Source organism: Lampetra planeri, chromosome 16 (genome assembly GCF_965212315.1).
Source record: "Lampetra planeri chromosome 16, kcLamPlan1.2.h2, whole genome shotgun sequence".
NCBI lineage: Eukaryota > Metazoa > Chordata > Hyperoartia > Petromyzontiformes > Petromyzontidae > Lampetra > Lampetra planeri.
In genome coordinates, this window is record NC_136122.1 from 1031528 (window position 1) to 1047800 (window position 16273).

The 16273-nt window shown below is 49.5% G+C and overlaps 1 protein-coding gene across 8 annotated transcripts in view; it reads left to right on the plus strand.

Moving 5' to 3' along the window:
* PGGHG (protein-glucosylgalactosylhydroxylysine glucosidase) overlaps positions 1-16273 on the plus strand; it is a 60872-nt gene that overhangs the window by 735 nt on the left and 43864 nt on the right. For 2 of the 8 annotated variants that reach the window (XM_078601313.1, XM_078601315.1), the window contains exon 1: positions 12891-13412. The exons of 5 other annotated variants lie outside the window; for them this stretch is intronic. The gene's annotated coding sequence lies outside the window, so the exon portion shown is untranslated. Of the gene's footprint in view, positions 1-395; positions 5313-12890; positions 13413-16273 lie in introns of those variants that run through there. One more of the 8 variants, XM_078601314.1, reaches the window with a different exon arrangement.

Below are 16273 nucleotides of genomic sequence, written 5' to 3' on the forward strand. Positions count from 1 at the left end.
GATGCGGATTGGTGGAGAGGCCTTCACCTAGCAATGGATGACACGGGCGATACATTATAAGGGGCCGTCCATAAATCACGTCACTCGATTTGGGCCGATTTTTGACCCCCCCCTCGTCACACGGCGGCACAAAGTCAGACCCCCCTCAAATATGCCGTCACAAAGCTCCACCCCCCCAAAAACCATATTTCCATTTTGAAAATAAAACATGCTTCAAATCACTTTCAACTATTGTCATTGTGCGTATTTAATGTGGTGCTGCACTCTGTTGTAGGAGAAAACATGTATTAAAAATAAGGCGTTGGAAAGCAGAAATTTTGCATAAAATGAATTTTAAAATATCTAACTAAAACTGCAGATGTTCAGAATATGATATTGAAATTCTCTTATGATTATCAAATATTAAAAGTAATTATAACTATTAAAAAAATACTTGAAACGTTGTAGTAGAACGAAGCAAAATGGAGAGTACAATTATAACAATCACATTCATTCCACAGAATGAAAAGCCCTGGTAGAATCATTAGATAAAACATGTTTAATAACAATAATTCAAAAAAAGTATACAATTTATGCATATCCATTCTCCCATGGAGAAACAAAATGCTCCTTCATAGAATAAATAGGGAGAGTATGGATCTCTTCATCCTGTGGAATGGATATTCCATTCAGATCAAGCTCTTCTTCGTCTATCCAATCTGCACTCTCTCAATTTTCTTCGTTCACCCATTACAACCATTACTTCACGTTGCCGATGTGCAGCAACTCTCTGTGACCTGATGCGTTTGGGCGGAATAATAATTGATTCCTGCTTGTGTGATACAGAGTGGCTGTGCAGCATGACTAACGACGCGAAGTATGTGTGACATTTCTTGCAAATTCTATCGCTATTCACTGATTGTATTGACGGACAGTACAATTCATATGTAATCGACCGATAAGGATTTGAAGAGTGAGGAAGGATGTCATCCACTTTCAAACTTTGTGCTGCAAACAGAGAGGGGAATTTATGAGATGCTCCGTCTGTTGTCCAATCTGGAATTTTAATACAGGGCCTTTTCGAATTTAATCGGCTTCTAATGGGGCTCCGCGCTGGCTACGTTCCAATGATTGATGGAGTTGGTCCTAGATGGACTGCAGTGGGACTCATGCTTGATATACCTCGACGATGTTATCGTCTTCAGCCGTATATTCGAAGAACATCTTGATCGGTTACGTGCTGTCCTTCTCAAAATGCGTGCGGCAAATCTCAAATTTAAGTCCCAAAAATGTCACCTGTAAAAATCCGTGTGGTATCTTGGTCACATTGTCAGTAAATCGGGCATTGCAACGGACCCTGAGAAAACAGCGTGTGTTCGGACTTGGCCGACCCCCACGTCGGTGGGGGAGTTGCGAAGTTTTATAGATCTAAATTAAGTTTTATAGGATTCGTGTCTTATCACCGTTTTGTTGCCGGGTTTGCTACCATCGCGAAACCCCTCCACGCCTTGACGGCTAAGGTTCAGAAGTTTAATTGCGCAATTAAAAAAAATTTGCACGTAAAATACTAAATCGTGCACATGATATACTCAATCGTGAGAGGTTGCATTTTTTCATTTCCATAAGGGAACTCTGTAGTTAAATCAAAGATCCTAAATGGCTCAATTCAGTCACTCATGGTTCATAGTCGGACAATGGCGAAAAGAAGCATGACGCCATTTTCTGGGCACAAAGAACTAAAATTTAATGGAGGAATAACACTGGTCAACAAAAATAATAATTCTGGCCTGGACTTTTGCAGCTGTTTTAGACTAATTTCAGGGTGCTGATTCCAAATCTGATCTCAGATTTGCTCTATCACATTTTTATGCTATCGGCATACCCCATTTTCATTGATTTTACCCGAAATTAATTATGTCACTTATGATTGCAAGTTGTTGCGAGTCAGTGACTGCTTTAGTGTTAAAATATGGTGCTGTATTTTTAGGATAGTGTGTTTATAATATAATTTAATGTAGATATCCACATTTATTTAATATTTTTCTTCTGCAGGGCGTGATCTAACAATGGCTATAACATCCGAAAGAAGGAAATGCAGTAATGACCCAGATATCTTCTGCTACATCTGTGGCAGCTTCACTTTGCAGGATCAAAGGCACAACATCAATACCTTTGTCAAGAAGGTTTATCTTGCCTACTTTAAAGTACGACTTAGAGACCAAGACAAAAATTGGGCTCCTCACAAAGTGTGTAAACCCTGTGTTGAAACTTTGCGATCATGGTCTAAAGGAAAGAATGCTAAGCTGAAGTTTGGTGCGCCAATGGTTTGGAGAGAACCTACAAACCATTTGGATAACTGCTACTTCTGCCTTGTTTAAAAGGTTTCAATAAGAAAAACACTTACAATACCCAGATATCCCATCTGCCAGACGACCAGTTAAGCACTGTGAGGAAATACCTGTGCCTGTATTTACTGAGCTACCAGAGATTGATGTTGAATCCCTCAGTTTACCTGCTTCTACAGATGATGATGATGCTCAGATCGAATATACGCCATCTGATGCAGATTGTCATGACATTTCTCTGTTTAGTCAGCCTGAATTGTATGATCTTGTAAGAGATTTCTATTTGCCAAAGCAGTCTGCTGAATTGTTGGCTTCCAGGCTGCAAGAGAAAGGACTACTCAGACCTGGCACGAGTGTCTCCTTTTATCGTAACAGAGAAGCAGCACTGCGAAAGTACTTCCATTCAGATGGTCAACTTGTTTATTGTAATGATGTTGAAGGGCTTCTTCTCAATATGGGACTGCCCGCATATGATTCAAGTGAATGGAGACTTTTTATTGACAGTAGTAAAAGGAGTTTGAAATGTGTGTTACTTCACAACAGAAATATATATGGTTCAATCCCAATAGGACACTCTGTAAAAATTATTGAAGAGTATGCCAACATCAAGATTGTTCTGGATAGATTGGAATACCATGTTCATGGATGGCTAATTTGTGTTGATTTGAAAATGGTTAATTTTCTGCTGGGTCAGCAAGGAGGTCACACCAAATACCCTTGTTTCCTGTGCTACTGGGACAGTAGGGCTACATTAGAACACTGGGTTAAAAAGAACTGGCCACCAAGAATCAGTTTGACACCTGGTGACAAGAACATCAAGAATGAGCCTCTGGTTGATAGGAATAAAATTGTATTTCCCCCACTGCACATAAAACTTGGGTTAATGAAGCAATTCGTCAAAGCTCTCTATCACACTGGAGACTGCTTCAGCTATATATGTTCAACCTTTTCAAGTCTCAGTGCCGAGAAGAAAAAGGCAGGTATATTTGATGGCCCTCAAATAAGAACACTCATCAGGGATCCACACTTTGTTACAACAATGACTGCGGCAGAGGCTAGAGCTTGGAATGCATTCTCTGATGTGGTGTGGAATTTCCTTGGGAACAGGAAAGCGGACAACTATCGAGAGATTGTGGAGGAGCTGCTCTTGAGTTTTCAAGCACTTGGATGTAGAATGAGCATCAAGGTTCACTACTTAGATAGTCACTTGGCCCAGTTTCCAGAGAACATGGGTCACGTGAGCGAAGAGCAAGGTGAACGCTTTCATCAAGACATTAAAGTTATGGAAGAACGTTACCAAGGCCGATGGGACTCAAACATGATGGCAGATTACTGCTGGTCCTTGATGAGAGACATACATCGGAGATAGTCAAAGAAGAGGTCGTTTATGCAGATGTAACATCACTATTGTGAATGACCTTTTTGTACATATTTTTCTTATCTTCACAATTCAATTCTTACATGGTAATATGCATTCACTCACATTGATATGCAGTCACTCTCACAACTTTGTGCTACGGCTCATTAAATGTTTGTTTCATTATTATTGTATATTGTATCTTATCTTATTCTTGTATGGATGTCTGTTTAGCTATTCGTATATGAGCATACATTTTCTGTTTTTATTGAAAATGCAATATTTTATATCTCAAAAACCTGATGTGATAGACAAAAACTGATTCCAGATTTGAAATCAGCACCCCAAAATTACCTTAAACCCGTTGGAATACCTTATGCCAGAAAAAGTGTGTTGACCAGTGTTATTAATCATGGAGGAAGTGTTGGCTATTGTACGCTTGACGAATGACGTATACTTAGTAGGTACTCCATGATTAATTATCCCTCCATGCAAAAAAATGGCTGTTTGATATCTTTGTACCCAAAAACTTTTCTTTTTATTATAAATGTTATCGTAACATAATAGTATAAAACTGATATTTTAAATTAATCTAACCTATAAACGTCACTTTTTGTCTGTCCGTCTGTCCCTCTGCGTACGCTCGCTTTGGAGGGATTTGGCGCTCGGGCCGTGGGGTTTAGGAAGAATCGATTCTCTGAATCGCGCAAAGTAATCGATGGTTGTAGATTCATTTAGAATCGCCCTGTTCCCGTTTAAAATAAGTTGATTATAGAGTCGAAATAAACTGCTACGAATGGGAAATATCCGGCGTTAACCGGGGCAAAAATATAATTAAAAACTCCTGAAAACGTTCAAACATAACATACCAATGCAAATAAAGCTCTGTAATTACTTTTAAACCCGACGCGCCAAGAATCGATTCTCTGAATCGCGCAAAGGAATCGATGGTTGTCGATTCATTTAGAATCGCCCTGTTCCCTTTTTAACAAACTGCGTGTACCAGACACACACATTCACACATTTTGCTTTTACATTTAACATACAAAACGTCAGCATGTTACGCTGTCATCATAGGCAAAAGTATATACACCCTCACCACTCTCCCTCACTCACCCTCACCACTCACCACTTACTATCACTCACCACTCACCATCACACACCCTCACCACTCACCCTTCTCCCTCAACACTCACGCTCACCCTCACCAATCATCCTCGCCCTCACCACCACCACTCATCCTCACCACTCACCCTCGCCACCACCACTTTCCCTTCCCACTCACGCTCACCACTCACCATCACCAACCATCCTCACCCTTACCACCACCACTCTCCCTCACCACTCTCCCTCTCCCTCACCTTAACCACTCACCCTCTCCACTCACCCTCAGCACTCACCACTCACCTTCACTACTCACCCTCACCACTCACCACTCTCACAACTCACCACTCACCCTCACCATTCACCACTCACCCTCACCACTCACCATCACTGTGGTGGTGGTACCTGCTATCATGACAGTAGTACAAGCTGACGTTTTGTATGTGTAATGTCAAAATCTAAATTAGTGAAATGTTAAGCATACTTGGCGACACGTAAGCAAGTTTTTTTTTAAAAACGGGAATAGGGTGAGTGGTGGTGGTGAGGGTGAGTGGTTAGGGTGAGTGGTGAAGGTGAGGGTGAGTGGTGATTGGTGACGGTGTGATTGGTGAGGATGAGTGGTGAGTGGTCAGGGTGAGGGTGAGTGGTGAGCGATGAGGTGAGTGAGGGTGAGTGGGCAGGGTGAGTAGTGAGGGTGAGTGGTGAGCGTCAGTGGTGAGCGTGACTGGAGAGTGGTGAGGGAGAGTGGTGAGGGTGAGTGGTGAGGGTGAATGGTGAGGGTGAGTGGTGAGGGTGAGTAGTGAGTGGGAGGGTGAGTGGTAAGTAGTGAGGGTCAGTGGTGATTGTTGAGGGTGTGATTGGTGAGGATGAGTGGTGAGTAGTGAGGGTGAGTGGTGAGGGTGAGTGGTGAGGGTGAGTGGCAGTTGTGAGTGGTGATTAGTGAGGGGTGAGGGTGAGTTGTGAGGGTGAGCAGTGAGGGTGAGTGGTGATTGGTGAGGGTGTGATTGGTGAGGGTGTGATTGGTGAGGATGAGTGGTGAGTGGTGAGTGTGAGTGGTGAGCGGTGAGGGTGAGTGGTTGTTGTGAGGGTGAGTGGTGAGGGTGAGTGGCAGTTGTGAGTGGTGATAGGTGAGCGGTGAGGGGTGAGTGGTGAGCGTGAGTGGTGAGGGTGAGTGGTGAGGGTGAGAGGTGAGGGTGAGTGGTGAGGGTGAGAGAGTGGTTAGTTTTAAGGGTGAGTGTTGAGGGTGAGTGGTGAGGTTGAGCGGTAAGGGTTAGTGGAGAGTGGTGAGTGGTGATTGGTCAGTGGTGATTGGTCAGGATGAATGGTGAGTAGTGAGGGTGAGGTTGAGTGGTGAAGTTGAGTGGTGAGGGTGAGTGGTGAGGGTGAGTGGTGGTTGTGACGGTGAGTGGTGAGTGGTGAGGGTGAGGGGTGAGTGGTGAGGGGTGAGTGGTGAGGGTGAGTGATGACGAAGAGTGGTGAGGTTGAGTGGTGAGTAGTAAGGGTGAGTGGTGATGGTGAGGGTTAGTGGTGAGGGTGAGTGGTCAGTGGTCAGTGGTGAGGGGTCAGGGTTAGTGGTGAGGGTGAGTGGTGATGGTGAGGGGTGAGTGGTGAGGGTGAGTGGTGACGGTGAGTGGTGAGGGAGAGTGGTGAGAGAGAGGGGTTAGGGTGAGTGTTGAGGGTGAATGGTGAGGGTGAGTGGTGAGGGTGAGGTTGTGTGGTGAGTAGTAAGGGTGAGTGGTGATGGTGAGGGTTAGTGGTGAGGGTGAGTGCTAAGGGTGAGGGTTAGTGGTGAGGGTGAGTGGTCAGGGTGAGTGGTGAGGGTGAGTGGTGAGCGGTGAGCGTGAGTGGTGAGGGTGAGTGGTGAGGGTGAGTGCTGAGTGCTGAGGGTGAGTGGTGAGAGAGTCGTTAGTTTTGAGGGTGAGTGGTAAGGTTGAGTGGTGAGGGTTAGTGGAGAGTGGTGATTGGTCAGTGGTGATTGGTCAGGATGAATGGTGAGTAGTGAGGGTGAGGTTGAGTGGTGAGGGTGACGGTGAGTGGTGAGGGTGAGTGGTGAGGGTGAGTGGTGAGGCTGAATGGTGAGGGTGAATGGTGAGAGTGAGTGGTGAGTGGTGATGGTGAGGGGTGAGTGGTGAGGGTGAGTGGTGAGGGTGAGGGGTGAGTGGTGAGGGGTGAGTGGTGAGGGTGAGTGGTGACGAAGAGTGGAGAGGTTGAGTGGTGAGTAGTAAGGGTGAGTGGTGATGGTGAGGGTTAGTGGTGAGGGTGAGTGGTAAGGGTGAGTGGTGAGGGTTAGTGTTGAGGGTGAGTGGTCAGAGTGAGTGGTGAGGGTGAGTGGTGAGCGGTGAGGGTGAGTGGTTGTTGTGAGGGTGAGTGGCAGTTGTGAGTGGTGTTGGGTGAGTGGTGAGGGTGAGTGGTGAGGGTGAGTGGCAGTTGTGAGTGGTGATTAGTGAGGGGTGAGGGTGAGCGTGAGTTGTGAGGGTGAGCAGTGAGGGTGAGTGGTGATTGGTGAGGGTGTGATTGGTGAGGATGAGTGGTGAGGGTGAGTGTGAGTGGTGAGCGGTGAGGGTGAGTGGTTGTTGTGAGGGTGAGTGGTGAGGGTGAGTGGCAGTTGTGAGTGGTGATAGGTGAGCGGTGAGGGGTGAGTGGTGAGCGTGAGTGGTGAGGGTAAGTGGTGAGGGTGAGAGGTGAGGGTGAGTGCTGAGTGGTGAGGGTGAGAGAGTGGTTAGTTTTAAGGGTGAGTGTTGAGGGTGAGTGGTGAGGTTGAGCGGTAAGGGTTAGTGGAGAGTGGTGAGTGGTGATTGGTCAGTGGTGATTGGTCAGGATGAATGGTGAGTAGTGAGGGTGAGGTTGAGTGGTGAAGTTGAGTGGTGAGGGTGAGTGGTGAGGGTGAGTGGTGGTTGTGACGGTGAGTGGTGAGGGTGAGTGGTGAGGGGTGAGTGGTGAGGGGTGAGTGGTGAGGGTGAGTGATGACGAAGAGTGGTGAGGTTGAGTGGTGAGTAGTAAGGGTGAGTGGTGATGGTGAGGGTTAGTGGTGAGGGTGAGTGGTCAGTGGTCAGTGGTGAGGGGTCAGGGTTAGTGGTGAGGGTGAGTGGTGAGGGGTGAGTGGTGACGGTGAGTGGTGAGGGAGAGTGGTGAGAGAGAGGGGTTAGGGTGAGTGTTGAGGGTGAATGGTGAGGGTGAGTGGTGAGGGTGAGGTTGTGTGGTGAGTAGTAAGGGTGAGTGGTGATGGTGAGGGTTAGTGGTGAGGGTGAGTGCTAAGGGTGAGTGGTGAGGGTTAGTGGTGAGGGTGAGTGGTGAGCGGTGAGGGTGAGTGGTTGTTGTGAGGGTGAGTGGCAGTTGTGAGTGGTGATGGGTGAGTGGTGAGCGTGAGTGGTGAGGGTGAGTGGTGAGGGTGAGTGCTGAGTGCTGAGGGTGAGTGGTGAGAGAGTCGTTAGTTTTGAGGGTGAGTGGTAAGGTTGAGTGGTGAGGGTTAGTGGAGAGTGGTGATTGGTCAGTGGTGATTGGTCAGGATGAATGGTGAGTAGTGAGGGTGAGGTTGAGTGGTGAGGGTGAGTGGTGAGGGTGACGGTGAGTGGTGAGGGTGAGTGGTGAGGCTGAATGGTGAGGGTGAATGGTGAGAGTGAGTGGTGAGTGGTGAGGGAGAGTGGTGAGGGTGAGTGGTGATGGTGAGGGGTGAGGGTGAGTGGTGAGGGTGAGGGGTGAGGGGTGAGTGGTGAGGGGTGAGTGGTGAGGGTGAGTGGTGACGAAGAGTGGAGAGGTTGAGTGGTGAGTAGTAAGGGTGAGTGGTGATGGTGAGGGTTAGTGGTGAGGGTGAGTGGTAAGGGTGAGTGGTGAGGGTTAGTGTTGAGGGTGAGTGGTCAGAGTGAGTGGTGAGGGTGAGTGGTGAGGCTGAATGGTGAGGGTGAATGGTGAGAGTGAGTGGTGAGTTGTGAGGGAGAGTGGTGAGGGTGAGTGGTGATGGTGAGGGGTGAGTGGTGAGGGGTGAGTGGTGAGGGTGAGTGGTGACGAAGAGTGGAGAGGTTGAGTGGTGAGTAGTAAGGGTGAGTGGTGATGGTGAGGGTTAGTGGTGAGGGTGAGTGGTAAGGGTGAGTGGTGAGGGTTAGTGTTGAGGGTGAGTGGTCAGAGTGAGTGGTGAGGGTGAGTGGTGAGGGTGAGTGGTGAGCGGTGAGGGTGAGTGGTTGTTGTGAGGGTGAGTGGCAGTTGTGAGTGGTGTTGGGTGAGTGGTGAGGGTGAGTGCTGAATGGTGAGGGTGAGTGGTGAGAGAGTCGTTAGTTTTGAGGGTGAGTTGTGAGGTTGAGTGGTGGGGGTTAGTGGAGAGTGGTGAGTGGTGATTGGTCAGTGGTGATTGGTCAGGATGAATGGTGAGTAGTGAGGGTGAGGTTGAGTGGTGAAGTTGAGTGGTGAGGGTGAGTGGTGAGGGTGAGTGGTGGTTGTGACGGTGAGTGGTGAGTGGTGAGGGGTGAGGGGTGAGTGGTGAGGGTGAGTGATGACGAAGAGTGGTGAGGTTGAGTGGTGAGTAGTAAGGGTGAGTGGTAATGGTGAGGGTGAGTGGTGAGTGGTCAGTGGTGAGGGGTCAGGGTTAGTGGTGAGGGTGAGTGGTGATGGTGAGGGGTGAGTGGTGAGTGGTGACGGTGAGTGGTGAGGGAGAGTGGTGAGAGAGAGGGGTTAGGGTGAGTGTTGAGGGTGAATGGTGAGGGTGAGTGGTGAGGATGAGTGGTGAGGTTGAGTGGTGAGTAGTAAGGGTGAGTGGTGATGGTGAGGGTTAGTGGTGAGGGTTAGTGCTAAGGGTGAGTGGTGAGGGTTAGTGGTGAGGGTGAGTGGTCAGGGTGAGTGGTGAGGGTTAGTGGAGAGTGGTGAGTGGTGATTGGTCAGTGGTGATTGGTCAGGATGAATGGTGCGTAGTGAGGGTGAGTGGTGAGGGTGAGTGGTGAGGCTGAATGGTGAGGGTGAATGGTGAGAGTGAGTGGTGAGTGGTGAGGGAGAGTGGTGAGGGTGAGTGGTGATGGTGAGGGGTGAGGGGTGAGTGGTGAGGGTGAGTGGTGACGAAGAGTGGAGAGGTTGAGTGGTGAGTAGTAAGGGTGAGTGGTGATGGTGAGGGTTAGTGGTGAGGGTGAGTGGTAAGGGTGAGGGTTAGTGTTGAGGGTGAGTGGTCAGAGTGAGTGGTGAGGGTGAGTGGTGAGGGTGAGTGGTGAGCGGTGAGGGTGAGTGGTTGTTGTGAGGGTGAGTGGCAGTTGTGAGTGGTGTTGGGTGAGTGGTGAGTGGTGAGGGTGAGTGGTGAGGGTGAGTGCTGAGTGGTGAGGGTGAGTGGTGAGAGAGTCGTTAGTTTTGAGGGTGAGGTTGAGTGGTGAGGGTTAGTGGAGAGTGGTGATTGGTCAGTGGTGATTGGTCAGGATGAATGGTGAGTAGTGAGGGTGAGGTTGAGTGGTGAAGTTGAGTGGTGAGGGTGAGTGGTGAGGGTGAGTGGTGGTTGTGACGGTGAGTGGTGAGTGGTGAGGGGTTAGGGGTGAGTGGTGAGGGTGAGTGATGACGAAGAGTGGTGAGGTTGAGTGGTGAGTAGTAAGGGTGAGTGGTGACGGTGAGGGTGAGTGGTCAGTGGTGAGGGGTCAGGGTTAGTGGTGAGGGTGAGTGGTGATGGTGAGGGGTAAGTGGTGAGGGTGAGTGGTGAGTGGTGAGGGTGAGTGGTGAGTGGTGACGGTGAGTGGTGAGGGAGAGTGGTGAGAGAGAGGGGTTAGGGTGAGTGTTGAGGGTGAATTGTGAGGGTGAGTGGTGAGGATGAGTGGTGAGGTTGAGTGGTGAGTAGTAAGGGTGAGTGGTGATGGTGAGGGTTAGTGGTGAGGGTGAGTGCTAAGGGTGAGTGGTGAGGGTTAGTGGTGAGGGTGAGTGGTCAGGGTGAGTGGTGAGGGTTAGTGGAGAGTGGTGAGTGTTGATTGGTCAGGATGAATGGTGCGTAGTGAGGGTGAGGTTGAGTGGTGAGGTTGAGTGGTGAGGGTGAGTGGTGCGGGTGAATGGTGGTTGTGACGGTGAGTGGTGAGGGTGAGTGGTGAGGCTGAATGGTGAGGGTGAATGGTGAGAGTGAGTGGTGAGGGAGAGTGGTGAGGGTGAGTGGTGATGGTGAGGGTGAGTGGTGAGGGTGAGTGGTGACGAAGAGTGGAGAGGTTGAGTGGTGAGTAGTAAGGGTGAGTGGTGATGGTTAGTGGTGAGGGTGAGTGGTCAGGGTGAGTGGTCAGGGTGAGTGGTGAGGGTGAGTGGTGAGGGTGAGTGGTGAGCGGTGAGGGTGAGTGGTTGTTGTGAGGGTGAGTGGCAGTTGTGAGTGGTGATGGGTGAGTGGTGAGCGTGAGTGGTGAGGGTGAGTGGTGAGGGTGAGTGCTGAGTGGTGAGGGTGAGTGCTGAGAGAGTCGTTAGTTTTGAGGGTGAGTGGTGAGGTTGAGTGGTGAGGGTTAGTGGAGAGTGGTGAGTGGTGATTGGTCAGTGGTGATTGGTCAGGATGAATGGTGAGTAGTGAGAGTGAGGTTGAGTGGTGAGGTTGAGTGGTGAGGGTGAATGGTGAGAGTGAGTGGTGAGGGAGAGTGGTGAGGGTGAGTGGTGATGGTGAGGGGTGAGTGGTGAGGGTGAGTGGTGAGGGTGAGTGGTGAGTGGTCAGTGGTGAGGGTGAGTGGTGAGGGGTGAGGGTGAGGGGTGAGTGGTGAGTGGGGAGGGTGAGTGCTGAGGGTGTGGTGAGAGTGAGTGGTGAGGGTGAGTGGTGAGGGTGAGTGGTTAGGATTTGTGATGATGGTGAGTGGTGAGGTTGAGTGGCAGTTGTGAGTGGTGATGGGTGAGTGGTGAGCGTGAGTGGTGAGTGGTGAGGGTAAGGGTGAGTGGTGAGTGGTCAGTGGTGAGGTTGAGTGGTGAGTAGGAAGGGTGAGTGGTGGGTGGTGAGGGTGAGTGGTGAGGTTGAGTGGTGAGTAGGAAGGGTGAGTGGTGAGTGGGGAGGGTGAGTGGTCAGGGGTGAGGGTTAGTGGTGAGGTTGAGTGGTGAGTAGGAAGGGTGAGTGGGGAGGGTGAGTGGTCAGTGGTGAGGGGTCAGGGTTAGTGGTGATTGTGAGTGGTGAGGGTGAGTGGTGAGGGTTAGTGGTGAGGGGTGATTGGTGGTGGTGAGGGTGAGTGCTAAGGGTGAGTGGTGAGGGTTAGTGGTGAGGGTGAGTGGTCAGGGTGAGTGGTGAGGGTTAGTGGAGAGTGGTGAGTGGTGATTGGTCAGTGGTGATTGGTCAGGATGAATGGTGAGTAGTGAGGGTGAGGTTGAGTGGTGAAGTTGAGTGGTGAGGGTGAGTGGTGAGGGTGAGTGGTGGTTGTGATGGTGAGTGGTGAGGGTGAGTGGTGAGGGGTGAGTGGTGAGGGGTGAGTGGTGAGGGTGAGTGATGACGAAGAGCGGTGAGGTTGAGTGGTGAGTAGTAAGGGTGAGTGGTGATGGTGAGGGTTAGTGGTGAGGGTGAGTGGTCAGTGGTCAGTGGTGAGGGGTCAGGGTTAGTGGTGAGGGCGAGTGGTGATGGTGAGGGGTGAGGGTGAGTGGTGAGTGGTGACGGTGAGTGGTGAGGGAGAGTGGTGAGAGAGAGGGGTTAGGGTGAGTGTTGAGGGTGAATGGTGAGGGTGAGTGGTGAGGGTGAGGTTGTGTGGTGAGTAGTAAGGGTGAGTGGTGATGGTGAGGGTTAGTGGTGAGGGTGAGTGCTAAGGGTGAGTGGTGAGGGTTAGTGGTGAGGGTGAGTGGTGAGCGGTGAGGGTGAGTGGTTGTTGTGAGGGTGAGTGGCAGTTGTGAGTGGTGATGGGTGAGTGGTGAGTGGTGAGCGTGAGTGGTGAGGGTGAGTGGTGAGGGTTAGTGGTGAGAGTGAGTGGTGAGGGTGTGTGGTGATTGGTGATTGGTGAGGGTGAGTGGTGAGGGTGAGGGAGATTGGTGAGGGAGATTGGTGAGTGGTGAGTTGTGATGGTGAATGGTGAGGGTGAGTAGTGAGTGGGAGTGGTGAGGATGAGTGGTGAGGGTGAGTTGTGAGTGGTGAGTGGTGAAAGGTATTGTCAAAGCCCAGTGGGCTTTGACAATACCTTAGTATATATGTAAGGTTATTAAGAAATATATTTTTCACCCGGGCAACGCCGGGTACTTCTGCTAGTATTTAATAAACAAATGTGTGTGATTAAAAATTATGTCGATTGATATGACAGGAATAATAGTACTTACGTTTTGAAAATTCTTATTCGAAACTGTCAAGCGTTTTTAATATAACGACTGCATTAAAATTGTATTTGCACTTCTTGACGAAGTATTCTTTCTTTTTTTCTTCTTTCTTCTCTTTCTTATATATAAAAGTTTCTGCGCGCGCGCTTGAGGGATTTGGCTCTCAAACGATGGGGTTAATGTCGAATTTTTTTGCCAGACAGCACGCCCTAAGCCCCGCGTTGGGAATAGGCTATTTTTCACGTCTGACACCTTTAAATTAGTTACATTAGAGTTTTTTTGTATATTTTTATTAAATTATTTAGTTAGCTTAACTACTATTTATTTATTTCCCTTCGCCGCGCGCTGGGTCACAACGCAGCCAGCTGCACTTGCACACAGCGCCCACTAGCTTACCCCCTGGCAATCCACACGCGCCATCGCCCAAGGTAAGTCTCACACTTTTGCATTATATGCATTCATATAAGACCTAAGTCCCACAAATGAGTCTTATAAGCATTTATCTCATTACACTTTGCACTGCTCACATGGGTTGCCCCTAGCAACGCACACACGATCGCCACATTTTAATTCGCCTTACACATGCAGCAAAACACCAAATACGTACATTCTTCACAGTGTGATGTCCTCTTCTCCCCACCCCACCCCACTGATACCGCAATGCGTCCTGAAACAACTATAGAGCCCCTACATATCATTATTATAGCGCTTACATGCCATTATTGTCGCGTGGCCGGGGAGACCGACCCAGCCCCCAGCCTGCCAAGGTGACACCTCGGCGGCCTGGGAAATCTAGGCGAGCCCGGGGGCTCTGCACGGGACTAGGCCTCACCACGGCACTCTGTCTGCTTACTACTTTGTGCTATACATTCCATATATACTGCTATACAGTCATCATGTACTACTTTAGTGCTAGCAGGTACCACCACAGTCACTATGCACTGCTGTCATCATAGCAGGTACCACCATTGTCGCTTGCCCTGCTGTAATCATAGCAGCTTACACCACAGTATGCACTCCTGTAGGGAAAGCAGCTACAACCACACTGTGCACTGCTGTAATCATAGCAGGGACCACCACATTCAGTATGCACTGCTGTTGTTAAACCATGTACCACCACAGTATGCAATGCTGTTATCATAGCAGCTACCACCACAGTCAGTATGCACTGTTGTACTGATAGCAGGTACCACCACAGTATGCACTGCTCTTGTCATACCAGGTACCACCACTGTCAGTGTGCACTGCCTTTGTGATGGCAGGTTACACCACAGTCACTAGGCACTGCTGTAGTGATACCATGAACCACCACAGTCAGTTTGCATTGCTGTATTTGAAGCAGGTACCACCACAGTCGGTATGCACTGCTGTAGTGATAGTGCATACCGTCGATGTGTGTGTGCCTAAGTCCACGTATGTGTGTTAGTCAATGTGTGTGCGTGGTGTGCGTGTGTAGACAACTACTTTTTAAAAATTGAGTTACGTCCATGTGTGCGTGTGGGTCGATGTGCGTGTCTGCGGCGATGTGTGTGTAAGTCGATGTGTCTGTGTGTGTGAGTCAATGTGTGTGTGTGTGAGTCTGTGTGTCAGAGTCAATGTGTTTGTGTGTGTGAGTCGATATGTCTGTGTGTTTGTGTCAGTCGGTGTGCGTGTGTGTTAGTCGCTGTGTGTGAGTCAATGAAAGTACATTTCTTTCTGTGTGTGTTTTGGTCCATGTGTGCGTGTGAGTCCATGTGTGTGTGTGTGCGTACGTCCATGTGTGTGTGCTCTATGTGCGTGTGTGAGTCCATGTATGTTTGTGTGGGAGTCTATGTGTGTCAGTCAATGTGTGTATGTGTGAGAGTCCATGTGTGTGTGCGTCGATATGTGTGTGTAAGTTCATATGTCTGTGTGTGTAAGTCGATGTGTGTCTGTAAGTCGATGTATGCATGGGTCCATGTGTGTGTGTAAGTCCCTGTGTGTGTGTAGGTCAATGTGTCTGTGAGTCTATGTATATGTGTGTGAGTCCATATGTGTGTGTAAGTCTATGTGTGTGTGTGAGTCGATGTGTGTGTAACTCAGCAGCAGCGTCTCCAACTCCTCCTCTGAATGAGCAGTTATTACCAAATCATCGGCATACATAACGTGGTTGACCAATAGGGAGCCATCCCTTGATGGCACCCGGGCATCGATCAGCCTTCCATTATATCTGTACCAAATGGAAATTTCCCCGGTACAGCTATTGAAGGCTTCACGAACTACGCAGTCAAAATAGATGTTAAATAATATGGGAGCCAGAGGACATCCCTGCCACACCCCAAGGTGTACAGGGAAAGGCTCTGACTCCCGGCCACGTAGTTTTACCCGGGCCCGCTCACCATCATGAATGTCCTTAATGATCGTGAGCAGAGGGTCAGGGACTCCGAAAGCACGAAGAACAACCTGCTGAGACTGGAGCGTGCCACTAAGAGGTGGGGCCTTACCATCATCCCCACCAAAACTAAGTACCTGCCTGGGTATTTTGTACCATCGGACACTCCACCCCCACAACTCCCAATCGGTGATGGGGCAGTAGTGGAGAGAGTGGAGAGTTTCTCATACCTGGACAGTCTGCTCATGACCAGCTTCGGTTTAACAGCAGATGTCTCCGAATTAGTCGAGCGGCATTATCTTTTTATTGGTTGCGTAACGCTGTGTGGAAGCTACCTGGTCTGTCGCTCCGCACGAAGCTTCAGGTCTTCTCGGCCAGTCATTCCCTCACTTCTCTACGCTTGCGAAACGTGGAACCCCCTAATGGAACATCTTCACCGGTTACAAACATTTAGGCTGGCCTGCCTACGATCCATCCTGGGTTTAACCAGGCTGGATTGTGTGAGGAGCTCACAAATCCTTGAAAGATGTGGACAAAGTCCCATCGGTGAGCTCCTCCAGCAGGCAAGGCTGCGTTGGCTGGGCCATGTAGCCCGCATGCATAGCTACCGCATGCCTAAACAGCTTTTGTTAGGTCGGATCGTGGGGCTAAATGGGCGCGGCACGGGCTACAGAAGAGATGGAGTGATGTCCTACAAGAGAATATGGAGCTGAGTGGACCTGCCGATGACTGGTACCAGTTGTGTCAAGATCGGCCTCTGTGGAGGAGGCTCGTGAATTACGCTACTGGCCAGTTGGAGGCAGTCCAACAACAACGGAGGGCGTAGGAGCGACGCTCACAACAATTGGCGGAGCGTTGGGTGTCCAAAGCATAGCAAGTTGGCACAGTAAGAGGCACAGGTGGTGCATTAGCCAGTCGTCTCAGTCGACCTGTGGCATC